The sequence below is a fragment of the Carex rostrata genome, chromosome 5 (genome assembly GCF_964058835.1).
Source record: "Carex rostrata chromosome 5, lpCarRost1.2, whole genome shotgun sequence".
NCBI classification, from domain to species: Eukaryota; Viridiplantae; Streptophyta; class Magnoliopsida; order Poales; family Cyperaceae; genus Carex; species Carex rostrata.
In genome coordinates, this window is record NC_135922.1 from 7522989 (window position 1) to 7535496 (window position 12508).

At 32.6% G+C, this 12508-nt stretch overlaps 1 non-coding gene across 1 annotated transcript; it reads left to right on the plus strand.

Moving 5' to 3' along the window:
* Window positions 1-239: 239 nt before the first annotated feature.
* On the plus strand, window positions 240-310 carry TRNAG-CCC (transfer RNA glycine (anticodon CCC)). Its single transcript has one exon. It is a non-coding gene; the product is annotated as a tRNA-Gly (tRNA).
* The last annotated feature ends 12198 nt before the right edge of the window (window positions 311-12508 follow it).

A 12508-nucleotide genomic window follows, 5' to 3' on the forward strand; every position in this document is an offset into this window, starting at 1 on the left:
ATGCATTCAGATGGGCAGATACAAATCAACAAATTTATGCAAATTTTATGCATAATTTTACTTCTTCTTTTTTATAGATAAGAATACTTTTATTATTCGTTATAATATCCAGATGGAAAAAATAATTTGTAAATAATATAAAGTTTGTACTCTGAAACTAATAATAAAGCATAAGATATTCCTAAAATTCGTAAATATGTTTTCTATAAAAAATGATTTCTTTAAACGGCTACAACAAAGCGCATCTGGTGTAGTGGTATCATAGTACCCTCCCACGGTACTGACCAGGGTTCGATTCCCTGGATGCGCATTTTTATTTCAAATTTTCTTTCCTTTATAATATTTTTGTGTTAAAATTGCAGTTATTCTGCCGATTTTTTTATTAATCGAAAATAAAATAAAAAATTATCGGGAAAGGGTATTGTTTTGTTAGAAAATCGAAATCTATGAAAAATGGGATGGTTTATCCCGTCTAGCTATAATGTTTGGACGGGATAAACCATCATGTCTAGATTAGTGCTCTGCTAATCTCGTTCAACAGATAAAAAAATAAAAAATTTCTTGGACGTGATAGATTATTCCATCTAGCACTGTAGCATTTTTTTTATTTTGGGAATGAATTTTTTTTTAAAAAAAAATGCTACAGTACCGGACAGGATAATCTATTCCGTCCAAGATATATTTATTTTTTTAAGTTAAATCGCTAATTAGGGTCAAGACTAACAAGACGGAATGGTTTATCTTGTCCAGACACTGTAGCTGGACGGGATAAACCATCCGGTTTTCCTTAAATTTTTATTTTTCACCAAAACGATTCTCTTTCGTGCTATTTTTTATTTGTATTTTTCATTAATAAAAAAATCGGGGTATTCTGTAATAGTGCAATTTCATTGTCTCCAAAATAATCCAATCATCCAGTATAGTTTATAAATTATATGGAGTAGACTACAATCGAAAGAAAAAAGGGGAAAACAATTCATGAGTTTACATTTAATTTAAATTTGTATACTTGTCTCTCACTCTTCACTGGAACAAATTTTTCTTGATTGATTGATATAAACAAACCTTAAGTTAGAACCTTATATCAATTAAGAAAATTGTGTTCCAATGAAGAGAGACAAATAAAAATAGTTATACCTTATGTAATTAAGTACATGGTTGATCAAGGTTATCCGTATAACTTAACCATCACTTTTATTCGTATAATATTCTTTAAATATTCTCTCTTTTTTTTATTTGTAAATCTGAGTTTAGATGAGTGGCTTTCATGTTATAGCAGGAAACATACTAAGTAGTATTTTGACGCACATCTTTTATTTGTACATGCAAATGTTTATACTAAATATGAAAATTATTTATCTAAATTTACAAGTATTTATATCAAAGTTTCAATTAAATACTTTTTGAACGAGTAAAATAAAAACTTGTGAATTTTAATTCTTAATTACATAAGGTATAATAACTACATTTATTATCAAAATAAATATTTTAAAAAGAATTATAAATATGGTACTTTGGCATTTTTCAATGCACAAATCAAGTCATACTATGGATTTATTTCTGCATTTTTGAAGTTTAAACAGTCGATCTCAACTATTCAACATAATCTTCACATGAAAGTGTACTTGAAAATCAAATTTTAGATTTTTTTTGTTTTTAGAAAAATTTCTATTTTTTAATAAATAAAATCACTACTTTTGAATGGGTCAAAATCTATGTACCTACCTAGAAAAAGAGTAATTTTTTTTTAAATGTAAATTTTGGTTCGATGTTCATTTCATATGAAGATCATGTTGAGTGATTTGGATCGACTCATTAAACTTTAATCTCATTTCTGTCAGAACACTTTTTTAGAAAAACACAAACACCAAATTTAAAAGATCATTTATTATTTTTGGTAAACGGTTAAAAGGGTATCATTGACACCCCTACATGTGTATGAGTGATTCATGTCAATTTTCATTTTGTCCAGCATCTTTTCTTCATCTATTGTTTTTTTTTTTTTTATAATTTATTATGCTTTTCTTCTATCCTCTTTCGGATAATTATATACTTGGAGTCTAAACTAACAGTAATCATTATGTTTTGTCTAAAACTATGAACTTTTTTATTTTTTTTTAAAATAGAGTATTTAATATTACAACCAGAAATATACTCACAACAATGATAAAAGAAATCATTCATCATGTTACATAAAAAAAAAATAACATCAAGCCATGCAAAATAAAAAGAGTACAATTAAAATTAAATAAAAATGAAAAGTACGGACTATAGAAAATAAAACATAACAAACAAGAAAATAGGAAAATTTGAACAACCTCGGAACAACAAACTGAAAAGGGCAACTTCCAATCATTGAGACTCAAAATCTAACCGTTCGTCTTTACTTGCATTCTCTCGTGTAGTCTCCTTTTATTGTTCTGCGTACTGAACCCTGCAATAATTACGAGTAGAACAATTAATTACAATGAAAATAATAGAAAAGTATATATGAGCAGCAATCAAGTAAAGAAATGTTAATTACAACCAAAGATCAGCATGAGGTCTCACTTTTCTATACGCACAAATGGGATATGGTGAATTTTGTGTAGATCTTTATCTCCTTGCATAGATTCGCGTAGCTCACGTGAGGGTTTAATTACTACTAACTCTTGAAGAGTCGGCACCTTTTGTAGTTCGGGAAGTGTGTTAAGCCTCTTACATTCATTAATTCTGAGGTGACGAAGGACGGGCATAGCTCCCTCTTTTATGTCCCAATGACATAGATATAACAGCAAATTGAGCCTCAGTTTTTCGAGGTTACGAAACCCTCCGGTTGAACAAATCAACTTAGTTCCCACATATGAGTATTCGCCTAAATGAAGTATCCTGAGGCTCAGCAACTTCTCCAATATGGGCATTGGATCTTCCTTAAGCTTAGACCATTGGAGCGTCAATTTGGTTAGGTTCGGTGGGAACATCTCAACACTTGGAACACATATATCTCTCATCCACTCTCCTTGGAGATATAGATTTTGTATCTTCCCATGACAAGGTAAGTCTATTGTACCACCAAATGGTAGCAACCCACTTCCCAACCCACTTCCCGCTAGAATACCGAAGTAGACCAACCGTTCGGTCTTTCTCAGCACAGCCTCGATGTTTTGCCACATTTGTAGAGCCCTTTCATTATCTATACTCCCTTGAAAGCAAATCACTAATGTACGTAAGTTGATACAACATGCTAATTCCACTATTTTTGTCTCTATACGCACATACTTGAGTGTTTGTAGATTTGTATGTTGATCCCATTTTAAATGGAAATCGAAACCCCAGTTACCATATACATGTTTTAAGGTTGGAATTAGGACATCCAAAACAATAGTGCCTTCCTCAGGATATGACCCCTTTAAATCAATGGTTTCTAGATTATAGAAGGAAAACTTCTTAAATAAATCCTTTGGAATCTGACAGTCTCTTAAACCCAAATACCTCAATTGTACCAAGCCCTTCGGCCACTGTCTCTGGGTGAATTTTCTCATATCTACACTCTGCAAGGTTAACACTCTAAGTAGACTAAAACCACAATAATTTAATTTGTTGAAGCCACAATCCTTTGATGAATATCGTCCAAAATCAAAACTGAGTAAAGAACGAGTGTTTTCTGAATAAACACCATCCTGCGTGAGAGTGCAAAATTGCAGTGCTGCACGACGTGGCTTTATAGCAAGTAGCTGGTTAACATCTTCACATTCTTTTGAAAATACGGTGAAGAAGTTCTCCTCTTTGGCTTTGGCGATAGCCAAATCTCGTAGAAGATCGTGCATACTACAGTATTTACAGTAGCCGTTCCATGATTTTTTAGTAACTTGGATCAAGCACCTACAACAATTTTTTTCATACGAATTGACATCAAAGAAGTTGGAAAATATTTGTTTATAAATAAGTTGGTATTTCTTTAAGTCAAATTAAAATGAAAAATCATGACTATATTTTTCGTCCAAAGAAAGTTTTTATAATTGATGAATGCTCAGATATATATATAAAATTAGGTATTCCTTACGGAGGTCCCACTAGGATTACCGATATGCGTTGATAGAAATATAAAATATATTTAGGAAACTGCAAATGCTGAAATAATTATTATAAAAATTCATACTCAGCTAATATATAAGTTACATATAAATTTGGTTTGAGTTAGATATATTATATATGTTACATTATAAACAGGCATTGAAAAATATTTGATCGGGTTTTAGATTTAATGAAAGTTTGAGGTATTAAAGCCTACGGGCATCCCCTTCAAAAAAAAAAAAAAAAGTTTGAGGTATGTCAGATGATACGGACTACGTTGATGTGAGAGAAATTTCTAAAAGTAGTCATTACCAGTTTACTAAGTAAGCGGTCAAAAGAACCTTTGAGAAAACCCAATAATTAATTAACAACACCTAGACAAGCAAAAAGACAATATATATATAAGCAACCCATCCGTTAGAAAGGATTTTTTTTTATTTATAGAAAATATTATGAAATAAGAGAGAAAGATCAAGAGTTTCTCAGCTTTTTCATGCATATATAGAAGGATGAAATTTACCGATCAAAATTTTAGATTGATAAAAATTTCACCGATCCAAAGATTTTCATTTTTAGATCATTGGTTGAGTTACAAATGAGAAGAGTGAATAGAATTTTTATTTTTAGAAATTATTATTAAATAATATAGAAAAATATATGGAATACCTTAGAATTTGGATGTACTAGAAGAATTGGGATCAATGATCCATATCCAAAGTTTGGACCAAGATTAATGGACCGGAATTTTTAATCAGCTTTATTATCCAAACATATTTCTCCATATCAGATTGTGTTTGGAGATCAAAATTTACATTTTTTTGAAAAAATTTCACTATTTGTTTAGAAATTTCAAAACCGGATTTTAACATGGTAAAAAATATAATAAAAAATAATAAAAAGTATTCAAAAAAACTATTTTGAAAAATTCTTAAAAAATAATAAAATAATTCAAAAAAATGTAAATTTTGGCCTCCAAGCACATTCTAATATGAAGAACATGTTGAGTGCTTGAAATTGATTATTTAGACATTAAAAATGCAAAAATAATATATAAACATATGCCATCATATGCTAATACAAGTAAAGTAGTCAACCTCTCTATCAGCTTGCTTCACTCTTTTAAAATAAAATTTTGTCGGTTATAGATTTCTAGATCTACTATTGTGTCTTGTTGAATTGGATGAAGGGGCAGAGGAAAAGTGGTAAGACGAGAGAAAATTTCATAAAAAGTTTTTATTTGATTGAAAATTTAATAGACAAAGACTTTATTCTTTTGAGTTACTATATTCTTCTAAAGTTTTTTTATTTTTCTACCCTTCAAAATATATAGTGTAACGGAAGAAAGCAAGATCAATCAAATATGAGAATAAAATACAAACTATATCGATCCTTGACCTTCTGTTTTCTTCACCTCCGGGTGGGTGTTGTCATTGTCATTTTATTACTTAATTTTCTAAGCCATTAATTTATGTTAGTATGTATTCAGATCTCTTCCTCGTTATTCATTGAATTTCAATTTAATTGTAGTTTTCAGTTAAATTATGAATATTATTGTAATTTTTCAAAAACTCCCATTAAAAATATTTTTTTATAAAATATGTTGGTTCATAAGAATATTTTTTAACAAAATATTTTTCAAAAAAATCTCTAGAGAAAATTTTATCTACCTATGAATAGTCTACAATCTGAATTGATTTATTTACGGCAGTCCACAACCCGCTAATCGTACCAATAAATTAAAATTCAGCTATATACGTCCCTGCGTAAGCTTATTATTTTTAGCCTTTGAATTCACTAATTATTACCATTTGGAGTTTCCCACACACATTCGGAAACTGCATTTGTATATTATATATACGTAGTATCAAATTATTTTCCTTTCAACACGGTCGTCTATTCTGCACACTAATAATTGTATAATATCTAGCTAAATGTTAAAAATATCTATGTATTAAGAGATTCCAACTAATTGCTTAACACCAACATATATAACAGAAATAATATCTTACAAATTAAGTATTTGTATGCAGGGGCGGATCCAAATAGGCCCAGGGGTAGGCAAGTGCCTACCCCTGAATTATGATTTTTTTTGGAGGCCCACTAATACTACGTGTGGTGCCTACCCCTGAATAATATTAGTGCCCACCCCTAGGCCCAGAAAAAAGAATACACGGTCCAGATCCGCGTTAGAGAAAGAAAATAGAATCTGCGCTAAGTCTAATTTGTCCCTCTGTGACTGTGAGCCGTGATAGTGGACCATATCACTCACTTCGTGCACGAGTTTTGGTGAACCGCGTATACACTAGTGTCGCTGGCTTGTGAACTGCGCAAACTCCAAACTCATTTGGCGCTACTATAGTTTTATTCCAACTTTGTATCTTAATCAAATTAAATAAAAGCAAAGGTTTGACCATTTGAGACTCCAATTGGTGCCTTGCTTGAAACATTCGCTATTTTCTTAGATGCAAGAAACAAACCAAATTGAAAAGGAAACTTGTAAATTAAAATAATGAGCATTTTTTTGTCTTTCTTGTTTACCTAGTAAGTCTTGTGCATGTATAATTTTCTGATATTTTGCTTATTTCTTTGAATAGAAAACCTTTATAAAAATATTTGTCTTCAGGAATGATACCAAATTGTGTTAAGGCTGGTAAAAAAAAATTGCGCCTCATTCAAAAGTGATTCAATTTTTATTTTTTATAATTAGCGCTGTGGTAAAAGACCAATTTGTCTCCCAATTAATTTCTGTTAGTTAAAGCTTCAACATTTAAGATACAAAGTCTCTATAATATCTCATGGTTTTGAAAAAATATATATGAAAATTGTTTCGAACAATGAATTTTACAAATAAATTTTAGCATAAATAATCACACCAGGTTACATTTTTTACACTAAATATAAATAATTGTGTGTAACTTTTCCATGCCAGTTTCGAACAAATTGCTATTTTTTCATGTACAAATTCAAATATCAAAATTTCAAAAAGCGTGTGCATATTGTGCCTACCCCTGATTGAAATCCTGGATCCGCCCCTGTTTGTATGAGGTACAATCCTTGACCTTTATGCATTAAAAGATACCAAATTTCATGCAAATATTCTTAATAATACTAAAATAAAATTTGTTTGGTATTATCCTTGATCATGTGTGTACAAGACAGTGAATGAATTTAGTGGAGTTGTTAGAAAAGAATAATGTTGGATTAAATCTACTGATAAGTAGCTTAAAAAATTGAACTGAAAAAGGATATACCTTTGTACTAGCTCTTCAAGGCATTTCTCCGCTCGGTCCTTTATTGTTGTTGGATTAATTAAATAATACGCCCGTTATGGGAAACCTGAATCCAAAACCTGACCCGTTATGAAAAGGTGTTGACCCGTTATGAAAAGGTTCTGATCCATAATGAAGAGGTGCATTGGTTTTTATATAAACCCAATCCCTCTCTCTCTCTCTGTTACTTAACAGAAATAACAGAACCACTATTTTCATAATACACCAAGAAGTACTCTGTTAATACAAGAAGGTCTTAGGTCGTGGAAAACGCAGGGCTTCCGGCTTCGACTTGTGATTCCTTGCAGAACCAGTGATACTGCTACGCTTGCAAGATCCGCTTCCGCACGAAGATTGACGGAGTAATTTGTAAGTTTTATCCGTTAATTAACATTGGTATCAGAGCCCTAGTTATGACATGTATTCTGGTTTTAATACACACGTAAAATCTGTTATAATTTTTTTTTTTTTAAATTTTCTGATTTTATTTTCTTTAAATAATTTCAGTTTTTTCTGAAAATTTTCCGAAAATTAATTGTAAAGAAATTTTCAGTATTTTTTTTTGAGAATTTCCGAAAATTAATTTCATATTTCAGGAAAAACGAAATAATTTGAAATTATAAAATTATTTTTTTAAATTATAACAGTGGTTAATTTTCAGAATTAATTTACAATTTTTTTTTGTAAATTTGATCAATTTAAATACGAATTTTATTTTAAAAACGTATTTAATAGTATTCACTGTTTTTTGGAGATTTTTTATGTGTATCTTTTGGAGATGCATTGCAAAACAGTGATGTTGTATAGTGGAAATGGGAGATGCAAAGCAAAACCTTGCATTTTTAGTTTATTATAGATCTAATACAACTGGTTGGACAATTTTTTGGTCCAAACGAATCACAACCGTTCAAAGAACCATTTTTTCTCAAGAATTTTCGGAACTTGTCTGGATTGTATATAATCCATTTCTAGTTCAAACAGCGCTAATGGATGTGTCCATTACTGTCAGAAATGGAGAGGTTGTATGCACCGGTTCAAATTAAATGGACTTGGTCCATTCCTTGCTTGTGAACCGCGAAAAATTTATTTTTGTAGCAAGTGAGGCTTGAACCCGGGACATTTGTATAGGAGACTAAGGACCTTACCACCACACCACAATTAATTTCTTGTCACTATCTTGATTCTTTGACTTATATATACTTCAAAATAGTATACTTTCCATTATGGTTTTTTAATCCAAATGATTCTAGTCCGAATTTTTTTTAAAATTCATAGAATTAGTTATATAAATAATTTTTTTTTTCCTGTATCAAAATTATATTGTTTCATACAATTAGTTCGAATATATATATTTATATATATATATATTTATATGAATTTATGCATCTAATTTTTTTTTATGAAATTATGCATTATTCTGTACCAATTTTTTTATAATTTTCGTTTATATATTAAATGTATAATTTCCAGTGGGAGTTTTGCACAGTGAATAATTAATGATAATAAAATTTATAGAATTAAATGATGATTGTAAAACTTAGTGATCTTTCAATTTTAATCTATAAGTATTATTATTATTAAATTATTTCACAGTTGTTGTAAAACTAGAAGTGTTATGCTAGGTATTAAATAATTTGTATTAAGCCATCAAAACTGTGATATGTCCTAACTTAGTTTAATTATAATTTCTTAGTGAAATGGCATCTGCATCTAGGAATATTGTGGCAGAACTCAATAAGGGTGAAAAACTGAATGGCGATAATTATGAAATTTGGGCCATGAAAATTCAGTATGTCCTGGAAGAACAAGAGGTTCTTTCGGTCCTGGATCATATTCTAACCGAACCAGAAAAAGGTACAACTGAAAATCACATTGCTGATAGTGCTGCATATGAGTCCTGGAAAAAGAAGAACTCCATTGCTCGTATTACGTTGCTGAGCAGTATGGATAATGATGTGATGCGTGAGTTTAGGCAATATGAGATTGCAAAAGAGATGTGGCTTGCTTTGAAGCAGAAGTTTGGTGGAACTTCTGTTACAAAACTGAGACAACTCACCATCAAGTTTGACACTTACAAGAAGCGTCCTAATCATAGCATGCGGCAACATCTCAGGGAGATGTCAAATATGATTAGCGAGTTGAAGGACGCTGGCCATGTTTTGACTGATGAGCAACAACTTCAAGCAGTGATTCGTTCACTTCCTCATACTTGGGAACACATGAAGGTGAATCTGACCCACAATGAGAGTATTAAAACTCTCAACGATGCAGCAAGGCATCTGGAACTTGAGGAAGATCGTATTGAGGCATCCAAACCTCAAGAAACTGAATCTGCTGTGCATTTGGCTGGATCAAGCTCTCATGGAGGGCACGGCCAGAAGCGTAAGTCAAATTATGGTCAGAAGGGCAAACAAGAGAAAAAGCATAAGGGGCAAGATCGTGGCAAGGGAAAGGCTTCTCAGAATTTTAAGAAGCATAATAAGGCCAAGATCAAGTGTTTCAATTGTGGCAAGAAGGGTCACTATGCTCGTGAATGCAAAGAGCCCCGCAAGGTACAAATTATTGAAAAACTTTCATATTTTTCATATGTTTCCAGTTCTGTTTTCATTGCTGATTCTCATCCTTTGTGGACTGTAGACTCAGGGGCAACAGACCATGTAGCCAAAGACCGTGATTTGTTTGTGGATTTTCGTCGAATTCTGCAAGGTTCAAAATGGCTTTATGTAGGAAACAACTCTCGTGTACCAGTCAAGGGTATAGGCACATGCAAGTTGGATATGCGTGATGGTCGAACCCTCCTCTTACATGATGTTCTCTTTGCACCTGACATTCGACGAAATCTTGTATCTGTAGTAGTTCTTCTTAGATTTGGATTTACTTTGAACATGTGTGGTACTAGTATTAAGTTGTATCTGGATGATGTGTGTTATGGTTATGGATATGTATCGAATGGTTTTATTATTCTGGATGTTATTAATATGATGACTTCTAATACCCATTTTTCTTTAATTACATCATATGCTGATGAAAATGTTGATGTGAATGTATGGCATATGAGATTAGGCCATATTGGACAGCAACGGATGGATAGATTAGCCAAGGAAGGCATGTTAGGCCAAATTGAAAGGGTTAGTTTACCAACATGTGAAAATTGTTTAAAAGGAAAAATGGCAAGAAAACCATTTGGAACAGGAACCAGGTCTGAATTTCCATTGCAATTAATTCATTCTGACATTTGTGGACCAATGAATGTGAGGGCACGACATGGAGGTAGATACTTTATCACCTTCATTGATGATTATACGCGATATGGTCATGTCTATTTGATATCTCATAAATCTGACGCTCTTGCTTGTTTCACAAAATTTATAACTTTATGTGAAAATCAGTTAGACAGAAAGGTTAAGGCCTTAAGAACAGATCGCGGTCGCGAATATTTGTCTGATGAGTTCAACCAAATGTGCGAAGAAAAAGGAATACTAAGGCAACTAACCATGCCATATACTCCACAGCAAAACGGAGTGGCTGAAAGGAGAAACCGGACTCTTTTGGAAATGGTTAGGTCAATGATGGCTCAAGCAAATCTGCCAATTAATTTTTGGGGTGATGCATTATTGACTGCTGCCTATATTCTAAATCGTGTACCTTCTAAATCTATTTCTTCAACTCCTTACGAACTTTGGACTAATAGAAAACCAGATCTTAGTAATCTGAGACCTTGGGGATGCACTGCCTTTGTTCATGATTCGTCTCATCAACATGGTAAATTAGGTCCACGAGGTAAAAAGAGTATATTTATACGATACTCCGAACATTCCAAAGGTTATGTGTTCATTGGTGAACAATCGAGTGGGAGTGTAACAGAATTTGAGTCTCGAGATGTCATTTTCTTGGAAAATGAATTTCCAAGAAAGGGTGAGATAGGTCAGGAATTTTCTCTATATGAAGTAGAGGAGGAGCAAGATGATTTGATTGTTGCAAATCGTTTGGTGCATATTCCTGAACCTCCAACAGTATCTCATCCAAGTGGGAGCAAGTCAGTAGATGATGCTGAGCCAAGTTCAGCACAATCACAAATTAGGCATAGCAATCATGCTAGAGTTCCTAAACGTCATTTTCCAATCGAAAATGAATCTTACATGATTGTCATGCAAGATGAAGAAGAGCCAAGAAATATTCGAGAGGCTCTCACTTGTCCTGCTAAAGAGAAATGGATGAAAGCAATGGAAGAAGAAATGGAGTCAATGAGATCAAATAATGTTTGGGAATTAGTTGATCTTCCTGAAGGATGCAAGGCAATTGGGAACAAATGGGTTCTCAAGATTAAACGTCTAGCTGACGGCTCAATTGAGAGGTATAAGGCACGACTTGTTGCTAAGGGGTATACACAGCAAGAAGGGATAGACTACGAAGAGACTTTCTCTCCTGTTGTAAGATTTACTTCCATACGGTTGATACTAGCTATCGTTGCCAGTTTAGATTTGGAATTGCATCAGATGGATGTTAAAACTGCGTTTCTAAATGGCAATCTGGAAGAAGAGATATATATGGAACAACCTGTCAGTTTTGTTGCCAAAGGACAAGAGCACAAAGTGTGCAAATTGTTGAGATCCATTTACGGTCTCAAGCAATCTTCCAGACAATGGTACATTCGGTTTCATCAAGCAATCATATCATTTGATTTTGAAATGATTGATGAAGACCATTGTGTGTATGTCAAAAGATCCAAAGACAAATTTGTGATTCTATCGCTTTATGTGGATGACATACTGTTGGCTAGTAACAATAAAGAGGATGTAAAAATCATTAAGGAATGGTTATCCTCCAATTTTGATATGAAGGATATGGGTGAAGCAGCATACATTCTTGGAGTGAAGATTGAAAGAGATCGTTCCAAGAAGATGTTAGCTCTATTACAAGAGCATTACATCAAGAAAGTACTTGAAAAGTTTCATATGCAAGACTGTAAACCCATTGATACTCCTATAGCAAAAGGCGAAGGTCTTAGTTTAAGAATGTGTCCAAAGACTCCAGATGAAAAAGCACAAATGGAAAAAGTTCCTTACTCAAGTGCTGTTGGCAGCCTCATGTATGCTATGATGTGTACTAGGCCAGATATCAGTTTCGCCGTTGGGATGGTGAGTAGATATCAAGCCAATCCAGGACAGTCCCATTGGAAAGCAGTA